Source organism: Vombatus ursinus, unplaced genomic scaffold, assembly GCF_900497805.2.
Source record: "Vombatus ursinus unplaced genomic scaffold, bare-nosed wombat genome assembly UNPS02009770.1, whole genome shotgun sequence".
Lineage (NCBI taxonomy): Eukaryota > Metazoa > Chordata > Mammalia > Diprotodontia > Vombatidae > Vombatus > Vombatus ursinus.
In genome coordinates, this window is record NW_020949548.1 from 15,765,796 (window position 1) to 15,783,432 (window position 17,637).

Here is a 17,637-nt window from a genome sequence, read left to right on the forward strand (position 1 = left end):
GGGCGACGGCGGCTACGGCGCAGGCAAGAGCAATCCAGGAGAGAGACATCGATCGACTCCATCGCTTTTCCTCCTTCCTCCTTCCTCCCCCCGCCCCCCGCATGAATGAGAGTGAGACTCAGTCTGGGCGGGAAATCCCCGCACTTCCGCCCGAAGTGCGCGAGGCCCCAGCACGGGGCCTCCGGGCCCAGCCCCCAGGGCCTTCCTCACACTCCGGTCCCTTCCCGCCCAGGCGGCCTGAGGGGGCCCTAGCTGGGGCTGCGGCGCGGCAGGCCTCAGTTTCCTCCTTTGTCAAAGGAGAGAGGCCTAGCAGATTTGGGAGGCCCCTGCCCGGGCCTGGCCCTGTGCAGGCACCAGAGGAGATTTCTGTCCTGAGGGATGCCGGGTATTTATGTACGTGCCTGTATAGATAAATGTTGTCATGCCTATTAATAACCTAACCCATTAATAAACCTCAGAGGGCTATAAAAACGGCAGCGATTTCCAATATGTTCAATTCAGCAAAGTAGGGAGAGTAATCATACGTGATGCCGTGATTGATGGGATACCTTTTTTTTTCTTTTGATACTTTTGATATTTTTGTGATATTTTTGATACTCGGAATCGCTGTGATGTACCGAGTAGGTAAATAAACAAGTTGGAGACGTTGCCCAGCCTAGTGACTAAGACTAGGGGCTGTGGAGTCAGCGAGACCCGGGTTCGAGGGCTGCCTCTACCACATATTAATGTGAGACCCTGGCCAGGTCGCCTGACTCCTTACTTCTAAGAGTGCGAGTTACAGACAAATTTCCAATGATCAACTTTGGGTGGATGGTGCTTCCAAACTGTGTTTCTTATAGTGACGAAATCATACAGCCAGACAATAAATAAATGGATATATACTGTTGGCATATTGTTATGTGTAGATATTTAAGTAGATAGCAGAGTAGCACAGGCAGCTAAAATCAACAAGCATTTATTAAGTGCTTACTATATACCAGGCATCATGTTAAGTTCTGGGGATACAAAGAAATGCAAAAACAGTCCCTGGCCTTGTGGAGCTTACAGTTTAATGGAGGAAACAACCTTATTAAAGGTATTAGAAGGAATCAGGCAAGGTTTTGCAAAAAAAAAAAAAAAAATTCTCCAAAGTAGACATCTTTTCTCTTTAGAAGGTGAACTTGAGGACAGAGACTGTTTCTGAGATAGTGATATTATTACCTCTCATGGGCTTAATTATCATATCTATGCAGGTGACTCACAAATCTATTCATCCATCATTAGCCTCTCCTTTGAACGTTAGTCATTACTAATTGGATGTCCCCGGGACATCTTAAACTCAACACATTATATTACCCACTAAACCACCTCTCTTAATAGTTTCTCATTCTTTCAAAGGTACCACCATTCTTCCAGTCTACTAGGTTTTTGACTTTAGCATTTTCCTTGATTCCCCACTATCTCTCATCTTACATATTTAATCAATTGCCAAATCTTGTTCTTTCGGTTTTCACAACATCGTTTGCATCTGATCCATTCCCTACTCACAAAGCTACTACCTTGGACAGGTCCTCATCAGCTTTCATCTAGGCTATAGCAACGCCCTACTAACTGGTCTCCCCGCACCAAGTCTCTCCCTACTCCATCCTCTGCACAGCTGCCAAATTGATATTCCTTTTTTAAAAAATGTAAATAGTATTTTATTTTTTCCAATTACATGTAAAGATAATTTTCAAGATCCATTTTATAAGATTCTGAGTTCCAATTTTTTTGCCCTCCCTCCCCTCCCCCCTGCCCAAGACAGCAAGCAATTTGGTATAGGTTATACATGTGCATTCGTATAAAACATATTTCTACCAAATTAATATTCCTAAAGAGCAGGTCAGATGATATCTGCCCCCTGCTCAATAAACTCCAGTGGCTCCCTGTTTCCTCTGGAATAAAATAAAAATCCCTGTGTTTATTTTTTAAAGCCTTCATAACCTGATCTCAACCTGCCTTTCTACCTTTACAACATCTCTGCTATGCATATCCTTTTTCTCCAGTCCCACTGTCACCATCCTGGTATAGGTTCTAATCACATGCCTAGACTATTGAAAGAGCTTTCTGGTTGATCTCCCTTTTTCAAGAGTTTCCCCATTCCAATCCATCTTCCACTAAGCTGCTGAAGTGATTTTCCCAAGGTGCAGATCTGACCATATCACCTCTCTACTCAGTAAACTTCAGCGGTTTCCTATTAACTGGAAGATCAAATATAAAATATCCTGTTTGGCATTTAAAGCCCTTCACAAACTGGTCTCTTCCTGTCTTTCTAGTCTTCCTGCTTATACTTCTTCACTCATATTTTATGATCCAACAACAGCTGCCTCTTTGCTGTTTCGTGCACACAGCACTCTGTCTCTTGACTATGGATTTCATTGATTGTCTCTCATGTCTGGAGTTCTCTTCTCTGTCACCACTCCCTACCAGTTTCCCTGGCTTCCTTCAGGACAGTTCAGATCTCACTTTCTTTAGGAGTCCTTTCCTGGTTCTCCTTACCCCCTCATACTAGTTCCTTCTCTCTCAAATTACCTTTAATCTACTCTCTTTATGTGATGTAGGTACATTGTTGTTTGCCTGTCCCACCCTCATTCCTTGAGGGCAGGAACCATGATTTTTTTTGTTTTTTGTTTTCGTCCTATCCTCAGTACTTAGAACAGTGCCTGGCACATAGTAAGTGCTCAATAAATTCATGTTGACTATCATTCCAGAGTTATACATTACTCATCTTCTCAGACTCTGAGATCCAGTCACCTCTGCCTCTCTGTTCCTCACACAGACAAACTCACAAACCTGAAATTTACTTCCTTTTTTCCTCCACCTCATGGAATTCCCCCTCTTTTTTCAAGCTGCAGCTCAAGCTATCACCCTCTTTATAGGCCCTTCCTCATCCTTCCATCTCTACAACTACCATATATTTAACTACTTTGTATATTTTGTTCTTTCTATCTATTCTATGTATGTGTATGCATATACATCTGTATATATATGTATGTGTACATACACAAATGTATATGTGTCTATTTATTTATGGCCTCCCTGTTAGAATGTGAGCTCTTTGAGTATCTCTAGGACCTATATGTCACAGTGCCTCACCCATCATGAGCACTTAATGTTTGTTAAGTGATTAGTATATAAACAGTTTTATGTGTAAAAAGTCTATTTTGTTATAGTTATGCAAATATTAATCATAATTCCTGTTGTATATGAGAAGATTCTTGTTCAGGTATAGGTTGAACTAGTTGATCCTTAAAATCTCTTCCGATTTTGAGATCTGATAGTTTCTTAGAGCAGATTTCAGCAGGCAAGGAAGACAATAGATAACAATTTCTTTCTTTCCACTTTCTTATACTTCATACTGACTGAGAGTAGAACAGACTGCCTCATAAGGTAATGAGCTTCTTTCACTGAATGTCTTTAAGTCATGCTGGATAACATGTCAGAGATGCCATAGAGGGGATTCTTGTTCTGGTATGGATTTCACGGGATAACCTCTGAGATCCCTTTCCAACCTTGAAATTCTATAGTTCTGATTCTTATATATGGAAGTCCTTCATTAATATTCTCTGATTTTTCCTTGAGGTGTGGAGATGACCCTGACTCCTTGAGCCTTATACCACTGGAATACAAGCTCTAGTAAATTACCTACCCAGCTGTAAATGTTTTGAGCAAAGTCCTGGTAATGGATTCAGTATTACCTAAGTCCACCCTAGCTGACCAACAGAAGATTGACCAACAGATGATAATAACAATAGCTGTCTTCTATATAATTTTAAGGTTTGAGAAGTGCTTTAAGTATTTTATGTCCTTGATGACTTCCAGATTTGTATGTACACTTTCATCTTTTTTCTGTACTCCAGTTGCGCATTTCCAATTATCTGCTTACTATCTCCAAGTCAGTGTCCCAGAGGTATCTCAAACTGAATATGGCCAAAGCAGAGCTTATCTTTCCTCCTAAACTGATTCCTCCTCATAATTTCCTTATTTCTTTCCAGGATAACACTATTATTTCTGTCACCCAAGTTTGCAACCTAAGAGTCTCCCTTGACTCTTCTACTTTCACGCCCCACATCCAGTCAATTGCCAACTTGTTGGTTTTGGCTTCTCATTCCTCGGGTCCTTTTTTCTACTCAAACAATCGTAACCAGTGCAAGTCCTTACCCCGTTTCATCTGGACTATGGCAATAACTTCCGAATTGGTTGTCCTCAATTCTTGGTCTTCTATGTAGCTGTCAGATCAATATTTCTAAAGTGCAGGTCTGATTCTGTCACTTCTTTGCTCAAGAAGGTTCAGAAACTCTCTATTGCCTTTAGATTAAAAAACAAACTCCTCTATTTGTCTTTTAAAGCCATTGCTTAGTCTCGCCCCAGTCTGACCTGGACCTAGTCCAGGGTGACCACGTTTTCTGCACTGACCAGACTTGCCTCTTTGCTATTCCCTGTGTACAGCATTCTGTTTCTTGCCTCAGCGCCTTTGCAGAAGCCTGGAATTCTCTTTTTCCTCGCTTCTGCCTCTTAACTCCTAGCTCCCTTCAAGACTCCTTCAAGAGATCTTTTCTTGGGGCGGCTAGGTGGTGCAGTGAATAGAACACTGGCCCTGGAGTGAGGAGGACCTGAGTTCAAATGTGGCCTCAGACATATAACGCTTACTAGCTGTGTGACTAGCAAGTCATTTGACCTCAATTGCCTCACAAAAAAAAAAGTGAAATAAAAAAAATAAAAAGATAAGATGTGGAATAAAGGACAGGTTTTAAGGGGCAGCTAGGAGGCGCAGTGGATAGAACACCAGCCCTGGAGTCAGGAGGACCTGAGTTCAAATCTGGTCTCAGACAGACTCTTGACACTTATTAGCTGTGTGACCCTGGGCAAATCACTTAACCCTACTTGCCTCACCAAAAAAAAAAAAAGAGATCTTTTCTCATTCCTTCTGTTGTTAATACACTCTTCCCCCCCCCAAAAAAAATTACTGTGTACACATACATATACATCCTATATTTACCTACCTGTGAACCTGTGAAGTCAGGGACAGCCTCATATTTGTGTTTGTATCCCCAGGATCTAGGACAGGGTCTGGCACATAGTAAGCTCTTAATAAATGTTTGTTAATGAACTGATACTCAAAAACTTCTCCTAATGTAATAGTCCAAGTTTGGAACAATGTAAACTATCAAGGTGGAGCTAATAAACACAAATGAGCAGCTCTGATAAACACAGGGAGGCAGTAGAGCACAAAGGAAAGAGCCCTAGGTCTGGAGGCAGAAGATCTAGATGGAGTAAGCTACTCTGCTGCCTTGGGCAGATGGCTTGACCTCTCTGAGTCTTAATAAGTTGTAATACTACTTGCTTTGCTCACATCAGAGGATTATGGTAAGGATCAAAGACTATGTCTGTAAAGCATGGATCTCTATGAAAGAAGGATAATTGTAGAAGAAAAATAATTCAGCATTGTATGTGAACTGTTTTACAGTTGTTTTTTTTTTTTTACCCTTCATTTGGGAACCAGAAGAGAGGCCTGTACAAAAGCCATTGGCATGCAATGTAGTTATTTAGAAATTTTTTTTCCAGAAATTCAGCAATTATTACAGAATGTCATGTAGCCAGTTAAGTAACACAATAAGTATTACATGGTTATATAAAAAGACAACTTAGCTTTTATTTAGGATTTTTTTTAAGCACTAAAAACATTGGCGTAACCATCTACCAAATAATGACAAAATAGGAGTCTAATTCTAATTTTTCCTCCTAAAAATTCTTTATAGTCCCCATTCTCAGCTTTTGGTTAAGTACTGAGGTGCTTATCTGTCCCAGGAGCTTCAGGTTCCAGCAAGCAGAGCTATTTGACCAGTAAAGTTTTGATACAATCATTAAGCTGAACTAACCTGTCAGTCAGATTGCTTTAGGAAAACCAACAACTGACAATAGTTCACCTGCTCTGTTCTTGGGTGCTTCTGTTTGCCTTAACAGTTTATAATACCAGTAATCAATATAGCTTTGTTGGTATCTGTTGACTAGTGAAGCATTGGAAGACCAAAAGTATATAATATTTGGATTCATCTTTCCTAATTCAGTATGTTTAGTTTGTTTCTTCCAATGTATTTCACTAGCCTGAAAAGGGATGTTGCAAGTCTCTGCTTTTTTGTGATTGTGTTAGCCTCACACATGATACTAAAAAGTGACATTTATGTAGCACTTTCAAGTTTACAAAGCACATTCCTCACAAGTCTTTGATGCAGGTAAGTATTATTATCTTCATCAAGTTCAGAGATATTAAAAGACTTCAGGTCTCTCCTGACTTCCAAGTTTTTCTACTACACCTTTGTTGCTATCACTCTCAGAAGTAAAATTTTCAGTGGTCATATAAAAAGGAAAGTGAAATCTTCCCAAATATAAGCCTTTTCTTTTGGTAGAAATTGAATTTGTTTAATTCAAAGCCTTATTTTGGCTTCTCATTAGAATTTAGGGACATACTTTCAGTATTGTAATTAGCGATATCTTTCTCCTATTTACTAAAGTCAGTGTTTATTTGTCTTCAGTGTCTTAAGACATTTGTTTGACTCCGGCCTTCCCATGGGTTGTCAACGAAAGAGACAGAATAAGGGAGCATAGACTTTTCTGTTAGAAAAGGATTTTCTTGCCAATAAGCCAAAAACCCTTCTTGTTTCATTTCTTTCTTTTTTTTTTCTCTCTTTCTTCTTTCTTTCTTTTTTTTTGTGATAAGGAGAAATACCAATTCTTAGGTAATGCTATGCAAGTTATCTCTGAAGCACTTAGTGTTCCACAGCTTAAGTCCCAAACAAATCAATTCAACAAACATTTCTTAAGTGGTTACAGAGTGCTGTGTAGGTACTGGGAGTAGGGGGTCAGTCTAGTGAGGGGTGTGACATACTTAGTAATTAATTTCAATAAACATTAAGTAGCTAATATTTATAAAGCACTGACCTCAATGGAAGGAGGATATGAAGTTTAGATATGACAGGGGTATGGTCTAGTAGGGGGATATGATTCCTTCATAACTTCAGTGGATCTGTGATCTCATCAGTGGGGCTACTTTTTCCATAGGAGATTACAGTCCCTTCCTGTGTGATTCTTTTTTCCTCATAGATCCTTCAGAAAGAATATATCAAGGTTCTCCAGGTCTCCCTTTAGGTCTTTTTTACATTTTGTACAGATCAGTGCAGTCCTTGGACTGACACACCTTTTTTTCCAATTCATATTTCCTTAGTGACATATTCCACTTCTTGTGTGTCATTGTAACTATTCTGTAGCTTGTTTGTGTTGCTTCATTGCCTTTTGGGTGACCACAACTTTTATTCTTCAGATTGTGATTTTCCCACATTTGTTATTTGTACAGCATTGGAACAACAAAATTAATGTTAAAAATACAGAGCACCTTGAAATTCCTTTTTTTTTTTTTTTTTTGCTTAGGCAGTTGGGATTAAGTGACTTACCCAGAGTCACACAGCTAGTAAGTGTCTTAGGCTGGATTTGAACTCAGGTCCTCCTGATTCCCAGGCTAGAGCTCTATCCACTGTACCACCTAGCTGCCCCTGGATCTTAGAATTCTTAAAATCACTGTGTAATTTCCCCAAAGTAATACAGCCTAGTCTCTTCCTCCTAGTCAGTTCTTGACTCAACTTATCTGTCTGCTGTGCTATCCCAGACATTTGTGTTAAAATACTAATTCAGTTGTCTGTACATGCAGTACTATGTCATGGCCTGGACTTGACCTGATCTTTTTGAGTAGTGATATACTTCATTGAAGAGTAATGTTATGTAATGTTCTGGGGATTGATACAAGTGGCATGAGACCATGCATGAACAGGAAGATCTGGAGGATTCACCATCCATAAGGAATCCATCTTCCATTTGAACTTTGAATTAGATATTCATTCTCTGTGACAGTGGCAAACATCCTTAGTGAGTATACATCATTTAGTTTTGTGCCTTGCTTGACAATAATCAGAGGGTCGTTAAACAACATTATCTCTATAGTTTCATCTACCAACAAATCTTGTATGATCTTTATATTCATTTATATATATGTATATGTGTATATGTATATATGTATATATGTATATGGATGGATTTTTTCTTGTACTGTAGCCTTTTAGGCTATATTTTATTGTACTTAGGCAAATGTGTTTTTATAATCAATAAACAGTAATTATAACAGGATCATATATTTCCTCTACCTGTTAGCCAATTATGTGACTATAAAGATATTTGATTTGGAGAATTGTTTTTGAAAACCTGTATGTTCACTTTTATATTTTCATCAAGGATTTAACCAATAGGTGTATAGATTATTCTCATGATGATTTTATAAAGATGGGAAAAGAGGGTATGGCTCATTCACAAATAACTTTAATATAGAATAATAGGATCAGAGTCTTAAGGAACTTCAGGGTTCATGTAGGCCCCCCCCCCATTTTACAGATGAAGAATTGAGACATTAAGTGACTTTCTCAAGGTCACACAGGCAAAGCTGGCATTTGAATCCAGGTCTTCTGATTCTTCTGATAGCATGCTTTCCACTGTACCAGGGAGCCTTCCATATGTGGTAAGTGGGTAAAAGATGTGCAACCTTAGTGCTATTTTGGGTTTGATTATTTTTAATTGGGGAAGATGTTATGGAGCTTTGAATTGTCAAAGCTAAATAGAATTTCAGCATAGGAAGAAGATTCCAGACACAGGAAACTCTGAGCAAAGGTATGATAGTGGGAACCTGCATTCCTGCGTCAAGAGCTCTCCTCTCTCCAATTTATCCTCCACTGAACTGCCCAAGTGATTTTCCCCAAAGCACAGGCCTGGCCGTGTTATCCCCCTATTTGATCAAATCAGTGGCTCCCTATTCTCTCCAAGATCAAATGTAAAATCTTTTGTTTGGCATTTAAAGCCCTTCACAGCCTGGCTCCTTTCTACTTTTCTGTTCTTTTTCTACTTTACTTCCCTCCATATCCTCTGTGATCCAGGGACACTGGCCTCTTTGCTGTTCCTTGAACAAGACATTCCATCTCCTGACTCAAAGCATTTTCACTGGCTGTCCACCATGCCTGGAACTTTCTTCATCCTTATCTCTACCTCCTGACTTCCCTGGTTTACTCCAAGTCTCAGCTAAAGACCTACCTTCTTCAAGAAGCCTTTTCCATCCTCTTTAATCTTGGTGCCTTCTCTGTTTATTATCTCCAGTTTATCCTATATATAGCTTATTTGTAAATAGGGCTTTGCATGCTCTCTGACCCTCTAGACTTTGAGCTCCTCGAGAGCTGGTACTATTTTTTGCCTTTGTATCCCCAGTACTTGGTACTTTACAACTCAGTTACATTGGTCAAATTACTTTGCCTCACATAGGACACTCTTATCTCCTGTCTCCATGCATTTGTTCTAGCTAACTCCTAGGTGTGGAGTGCTTTCCCTCCTTCCTTGGCTTCCTTCAAGACTGATATCTTTTATAGGAGACCTTTCCCAACCCCTTCCATCTAAGGAGACCTCTCATTTATACTGCACACATCTTATATGCATATTGTTATTTTTATGTTGTCTCCTCTATTAGACTGTGGGTTTCTTGAGAGCATCAACTGTCTCTTTGCCAGTGCTTAGTACAATGCCTGGCACATAATAAAAACTAAATAAATATTTGTTGATTCACTTAGTAACTGAAATAAAGTTGTCAAGCCCCATTCTAGATAATGCTCCATAAACTTCTATTTCTTCCGGTCCTGTAAGTCTGCAGTGAGAAAAAGGGCTTTAAATTTAGGGTGGGAGAAGGTTTGGGAAGGGCCTTAAAGTAAGGCTAGGCCAAGGACTTTTTTACTTCAATAGCTGTTGAGCCATGATGATAATAAGGTGACTGTGCTGGACCTAATATTCTTGGTGTTGCATCTGTTCATTTTCATTAGTTTACATAAGGAGAGCTACTATGAACTATCACGATTTAACATCTCCAATCATATGGACTATATTGATGCCTTCACTTTTTTTTATATCCTCAGTTCTTAACACAGTGCCTGACACATAGTAGGTGCTTAAGAAATGTTTATTGAATGGTCAAAGGATATGAACAGGCAGTTCTCAGATGAAGAAATTAAAGCCATCTATAGTCATATGAAAAAATGCTCCAAATCACTATTGATTAGAGAAATGCAAATCAAAACAACTCTGAGGTACCACATCATACCTATCAGATTGGCCAACATGACAAAACAGTAAAATGATAAATATCAGAGAAGATGTGGGAAAATTGGAACACTAATGCATTGCTGGTGGAGTTGTGAAATGATCCAACCATTTTGGAGAGCAATTTGGAACTATGCCCAAAGAGCTATAAAACTGTGCATACCCTTTGACCCAGCAATAGCACTTCTAGGGTTATATCCCAAAGAGATCATACAAAAGGGAAAAGGACCCACATGTACAAAAATATTTATAGCAGCTTTTTCTGTGGTGGCAAAGAATTGGAAATTGAGGGGATGCCCATCAATTGGGGAATGACTGAACAAGTTGTGGTATATGAATGTAATGGAATACTATTGTGCTATAAGAAATGATAAACAGGCTGACTTCAGAAAAACTTGGAAAGACTTGTATGGTCTGATGCTGAGTGAAGTGAGCAGAACCAGGAGAACGTTGTACACAATAACAGCCATGCTGTGTGATGACTAATATTGTTAGGCTTAACCCTTCTCAGCAATGCAAGGATCTAAGACATCTCCAAAGGCCTCATGATGGAAAATGCTATCCACTTCCAAAGAAAGAACTATGGAGTTTGAATGCAGATGGAAGCGTATTATTTGCTATTTTTTTTCTTTTGTTGTGTTTTGTTTCCTCTTTCTGGTGGTTCTTCCTATTGGTTCTGATTCTTCCTTACAACATGACTAATGTGAAAATATGTTTAATAGTAATGTATATGTATAGCCTATATCAGATTGTGTGCCATCGAGGAGAGAGAGGTGTGGAGGGAGGGGGAGAAAAATTTAAAACTCAAAAGCTTATGGAAGTGATTGTTGATAATTCAAAATAAATTAATAAAAAAAGAAATGTTTATTGACTGATTAGGTCTTAAATTAAGGCTTTGTCTCAGGGCAAGAATCTGTTCCCTGCTGTACTTTTAGGTGGTGTGACTGGCCCTCCTTGATCTTGACCTGGAACACCTGGGTTCTTGTTCTAATTTTTGCATTCTGGGCTTAGGCCCTACCTGAATCTTTGAGGATCAGAGTGCTGGATCTTCAGGGACACATATAGTGTTTCAGTAGAGAGTGCCAGGGACCTTGGAACTCCAGGGCTGTCCCTATTTGAGTGCTGGTGTACTGAACTGATCACTGCTGATCACCATCCTTTTCTAGATCCTACCTGTGGACTTTCAACCATTCTAGGGATTTCTTATCACCTTGGGGCTTTCTGAATCAAGGAAGAGAATGTTGATAATTGTGGATAATGGAGAAATGTGGAGTTGCTTAATTCTTATTTTTTTTTTCTGTCTCCTTTACTAAAGGAGAATACATAATCTTTGTTCTGGAAAAGACAGAACAAAATTGTCCATTTGGGGTTGAAATCCAAGATAAGAGAGCATTTGGTTGCCCTTGATGAGTTCATCTCATCAGTCTCAGATTATATCCCAGGGTACTGAAAGAGCTAGCTAGTAGCTATCATTTTGGAGCCATTTTCAGTGATCCTTTAAAGATTGTGGTGAATGGGAAATAAAGACAGGCAAATATTCCTCTTTTCAAAAAAGGAGAAAAGAGTAGTTTGTTTATGGTAGCCCAGTGAACTTGACTGCAATCAAATGGATGGTTAGTGGGCATCTAGAAAAGAAAATGGTGGTCAGAAAGAGTCAAGCGTAACTTTCTCAAGGACAGGTCATGATAAAGTTAATTCCTTTTTTGACAGGATTACCACACAGGAGATCAGGGGAATGCTTTAGATATATGAAACATAGGTCCCCTTCACCTTTGGAACCCCTTGGCACTCCAGGTTCATTGTTTGAGTGTTCTGGGTACTTATGTCCCATCCAATGAATTTTCTATCAACAAACCAGGCAGGAGCCACAAATCCAGTAAGAAAATATTTAATTGAGACAGAATTACAGGGTAAATAGATATCAAGACAAAAATCATGCAATAGAATAATTCTCAGCACCATCTCCCAAAAGAATGAAACGTCCCATCATGTCTGCTATCCTCCAGACAGCTAATACTTCTTGGTGAGGAAGGCTTGAGTCATGTCTAGAATACTTTGTGTGACTTGTGGCCCCTAGAAACCAGTGATGTTTTACTACTTCTTTATTTGTTGCAGCTCCCTTAGCCTAGTCTTAGAGCTTACCTTGCTGCTGCCATTTTGCCATTGTTATCTGCTGCTGTGCCTTCCTGGATGGTGGTGGGGAGAGTTATTGGCTGGCTGTTAAGATTTTATTTCCTTGCCCCTGCTGGATAGAGTGCAGGAATCAGGAAGACCTGAGTTCAAATCCTGCCTCAGACACTAGCTGCTTGACCCTGTGCAAGTCACTTAAGGGGGAGAGAAAGTAATAAACATTTATTAGGTACCTACTATGTGCCAAGAACTTGGCAAATATGATGTCATTTGATCCTCAAAAAACCTCTGAGAAGTAGATGCTATTATGATCCCCATTTTACAGTTGAGAAAATTGAGGCAGACAGGTTAAATGACTTGCCCAGGGTTACCTCTGCTAAGTTTCTGAGGTGGGATTTGAACTCTTGACTCCATTGCACCACCTAGCTACCTTGTACTCTTTGAGTCTCAGTTTTCTGATCTGTAAAATGGGGATATTATCATCAATCTCATAGAGTTGTGTTGATCAAATAAAATAACACCTAAAGAACTTTGCAAACTCTCAAGTATTATATAAATTATTTGTTCCCAGAATGGGGCCCAGTCCTCATTCTTACCTGCATCAACATTGAGTGCATTTACTTTTTTCCTGACCTCTAAATGCAGGGGATACAGTGAAGATCCTGTTAATATAAGTCCTAGGGTTCCCCACCCCCCAGGGTTTGCCTAACAATTTGAGCTGCTAGATTCTTGTGGCAGGTGGCCAGGAGTCAGAATCAGTGACCATCACCAACACCATATGAAGATGGTATGGACTGATGGTGGTGAACTTTTAGCTTATCATTTTTACACCTTTGGTCTTGGAAACTGCAAGTGTTGGTTGACATTCCCCTTCTCAAATAGCTTTTGGACATAGCTAGCAGGTGGGAGTGGTGGTACAGATACTTCTTTCTGCACATGCTCAGTTTGAGTGAGCTGGTGTAACTCAAGCTCCACTTGGCCCCTGGTGGTTGGCATAAATATAACACCTGAAGCCACATCCCTAGTGAAGAAACACTGTCCGTGAATGTCACTCATATGTGCGTGGAAGGAGAGGGAGTTGTTTCACTAATAATTAGAGCTGTCCAAACATGTGATAGATTGTCTAGAGAGGCAGTGAGACCTTTGTCACTGGAGGTCACCAAGGGGAGGCTGAATGACATTTGTCGGGAATGTTGTAGATGTGCTTTGGGGAAGGGTTGGACTACATGACCTCTGAGAACTCCTGCGATTCAATTTTATCAAGTCTCTGCTTTGAAAATGAAGTTTTATTCCAAAGCAGCAATGAAGAAAGAAAACAATTATTCTTTTTTTAATTGTCTGGGTTTCGAATTATTGTAGAACCAATAAAGAATGTAAGCAACAGAGAGTTTCAATTTTGCGGACTCAGAAGAAGGCACTGAGGCAGAGGACAGTTTAAAGGGTATCAATTTTTTTTTTAAGGTAGTCATCTGTATTTAGCATATTCCTAGCAAAATTATTGGTGAATCTGCATTTTTGAGAAAAAAGTGTGCTGTAATAAGAAGATAAACTGTTTGATGTTGTTTATGCAGTGTTGAATGTGCATGTTAAATTCCAAATGACAAATTTACTATCCATAGGAAGTCATTACTTTGACATCTTAATCCACAGAATTTCCTCCACACTGTATTTAAAGTCTAACAACAAAAAGAAAAGTTTTCTGATTTTCCTGGCTTTCTTTTCATTTAGATGGCTTATTTGTAGACCAGCAAGAACCGAGCCCTACTTATTGCTTCTTTTTTTTTTTCCAAATCAGAACAAGACTTTTATTTTATTCATTTTTTGCATTTAAAGTATTCTTCGATGACATCTTTGGCCTGAGATTCTTTGCCATAGTCCTTAACAATGCAACTGCAGCCAGCCACTTTATGGGGCTTTCCCTCTCTGTCAGTTTTACAGAGGCCTACCCATTCGCCCAGCTTCTTGTTGTCATCAACCTTGATCAAGTTGATTTGGTGCTCAGCACACAGGGCCTCAACCAACTTTACATACATAGGTTCATCACAGTTGGAAGCAAGAACACTAAGATGGGCTTGGCGTTTGTCCAAGGCTTTGGCAGCTTCACAAATTCCACGAGCTAGGCCATCGTGGATGAGTGCGGTCTTCAGCACGTCTCGGAGAGTGGTGTTGACATCCATTACAGCTCCAGCAGCAATGCCTTCCTCGGCCATGGCAGGCGGTTCATGGGTGAAGCTAAATTTTGAAAACACTGGGGAGCTTCTGCTTCTCCCTCAACTCAGCGGCGACGGGAAAAGAGCTTATTGCTTCATTTTTGCTGTTCTTCGATGACAGCCTTCAGTTACACCAGCTACCATAGTCCTTTAAATAATTTCACTGTCTAAGAATTTTAAGTAGAAATAGGACTTTAAATAGATCTTTGGCTTTAAGTATAAAGGGATTTTGGTACTCTCACTTTAGCCTACTCATCCTTATCCCCACCCTATTACTTTTCTTCCAAAGTGGCATAATCGACTTCTCTGAACCACAGTTTGGAAAGAGAATGTGAACATCTTGTGAATGAGGCTTTTGATTTATGAGTGATTCATATTGTCATTTCAACTAATTCTTGACTGCTGTTTTTCTGAAACATTTATTCTAAAATCCACAGCAATTTGTTTTGGTTGGGGAGGGTGTTGCTTTATTTTTTAATAAGGGGGGTAATTGGTTTCTGACTAACCTAATTTCCCCCTGCCAGTTGACATAATCACTGAAAGCAAGGGAAAGATAAAAGAGATAATGAAGTATTGTGTTAACAAAGTGTGAAGATGTATTAACACTTATTCCAAAGTATGAAGCATTTCCCCCTGATTGAGTTGGAAGATGCAACACCACTGGCTGGACAAAGATTGACCATGCTTCTGACAGCCTTTAAAATTTGAACCCGCTGTCTTTGAGGCAGTCCAGGCAGGGGTCAAGCTTTGTGGAGTGCCACCCCTGTGCCTTTGCAAGGGAGAGGGGATTTTTTTTCTTTTTGCTATCCCCTCCATCTACAATGTCACTTTTTAATCAGAGCTACCCAGCCACCTAGTAGAATATACTACATGCACCAGGGAGCAGAGGCACATATTCTTGCAGACAGAGAGAGGCAGAGAACTTGAGTCTGGGAGCAGTTTCATGGAGAGAGACCTCGATAGCAGAAAAGAGAGACCACAGGTGAGAATTAGCTCCAGTAGGTAGGAGCAAATCCTAAAAGAAGAGCAGGAGCCCAGTTGAGTAAACTGCTCAACATAGATGCTGCACCAAGAGGGAGCAGCATGGGAATTCCTTGGGTAGATAAAGGACATTGAAGTCTTACAGTACTAAATATGAGGTGCCCAGGCCACATGGGTTCCCTGTATATGTGCCTCATTACATCAAATTCTAACTTTGTTCCCATTCTTCCTACTAATGCTGTGTATATTTTACAGGAGACTGTGCCCTAGGTTTATGAGAAGAATTTTTTGTAGTTATTGTTTTTACTTTGCGATCTTAGAAAATGTCAGGTCTTTGACATTTGTATCTACTGGCTCACTGTTAATAGGAAGTCAAGGCTTGAGAATTATGATTTTAGGAGTTCCAGGGTACCCTAGGATTATATATGAGACGAATAAACAAAGCAAGAGTTCTTTCTTCAGAATTTACAAATATGAGTGTTCCATGTCTCAGAGCCATACAACAATACCAGAATAATACTGATATTAATGGTAACCTTTGTTTTTGTGAGAAGTTTGAGGTCATTAAAGGAGTTTTGCAGTTCTCCCAGGGTGATTCAGCCTTCACTTTTGTATATTTCTAGGCCCGACTCATTGTGTTTATACTGTCCAAGAGTTATGTGCACGTGCACTTATACACATATGTATACACACCCACACACATACACACACACACACACACACATACTCAATGATAAATGAGCTTATAGGTTTCCTATTCAACTGCATGTCATAGTTTGAACAATAGACATTCTTCATCCACTTTGGTTTTTCATTTGTGGCTAGTTAGGCCAAACTCTTTCAAATAATTTTGGATTCTTCCATAAAACTCTGAAGTGTCCCACAGTTTAATACAACCAGCACAATCTCATCCACAAACAAGAGCATCTGGAAGACCAAAATCCCTCTTCAACATGGAATCTACTGAATCTTCTCCACTACAGTGGTGAACACTTTTGGCAAGCGTCCATCTCACTGTTTTATGCCTTTCTTCATATTTATGATCAGAGGATCATTGCATAAGGTTATCTCTATTGTTATATCTTTCAACAAATTTTGACTAATTTTGCTTTATGGATGGAAACACTTTGCTGGAAGAGTAGTTTTTAAAAAAATAATCAACAAACAATAAGCAACATGGAATCTTGTATTCTCTAAATCTTTTAGCCAGTTCTGTGATAGTAAAGAAGTAAAGATGTGATATCCTATGGAATATTGCTTGTAAAACTCTGTTTATTCCTTACTAATGCCCTTATTAAGGATACCCTTGATATTTATATAGATGATTCTCATAAAAATTTTATATTGATGGGAACGTAGGCATACAGTTTGGTAGTTGTAATCTTGGTTACCTGATTTCCCTTTTACAATATTTTTTTGAGTCTAGATTCAGTATTCTATCCACTATACCATATTGTCTCTTAAGTGTCCATGCAAATATGATTTCAGAAGTAGCTTTAATAGAGGGCTATTTAAAAATATCAGAAGTAACTTCAGAGCACATACGAATATAATTTATTAATTGCTGTGAAGACAATTTGTCTTATCTTTTAGAGGCTGAGGTCATGAATTTAAAGGCACTCTTTACATATCACAGAAGAAAAGAAAGAATGACACAAAAATGAAACAGATTAATTAAAAATGGAATATTCTATTCCTATAGTTATCTACATACACACACATATATAAATATACATATACATATATTTGTTATATAATTTCCTCTGCATTCAGAAAAGAGACTTTTTTTTTCATAAATCCCTTTGACCAGGTTTCACAACTGTAGCCCTATGCTATTGAGAAGCCTTTGTTTAGATCCAGGATTTCAGAATAACCCTGAAAGCTTTTGCTGGCAGCAAATTCCAGTTATATCTTCTCTGTCTTCTGATATTCAGAGGAGATCTGGCTCCAGATCTTCATCTATGTAGTAAATATTAAAGCTATGGAACTACATTTTCATTCTGAAAAGCATTTTAAGGATTTTTTTTTTGGTTCAGAGGAACACAGAATTGTGGACAACTCTATTTTGACTCAGGAAGGAAAGAGATTAGCTGCCATTCACTTCCATGAGCTCAAGGAGATT

General features: G+C 39.2%; 1 pseudogene; it reads right to left on the reverse strand.

Moving 5' to 3' along the window:
• Positions 1–14,138: 14,138 nt before the first annotated feature.
• On the reverse strand, positions 14,139–14,534 carry LOC114036220 (annotated as a pseudogene).
• Positions 14,535–17,637: the final 3,103 nt, after the last annotated feature.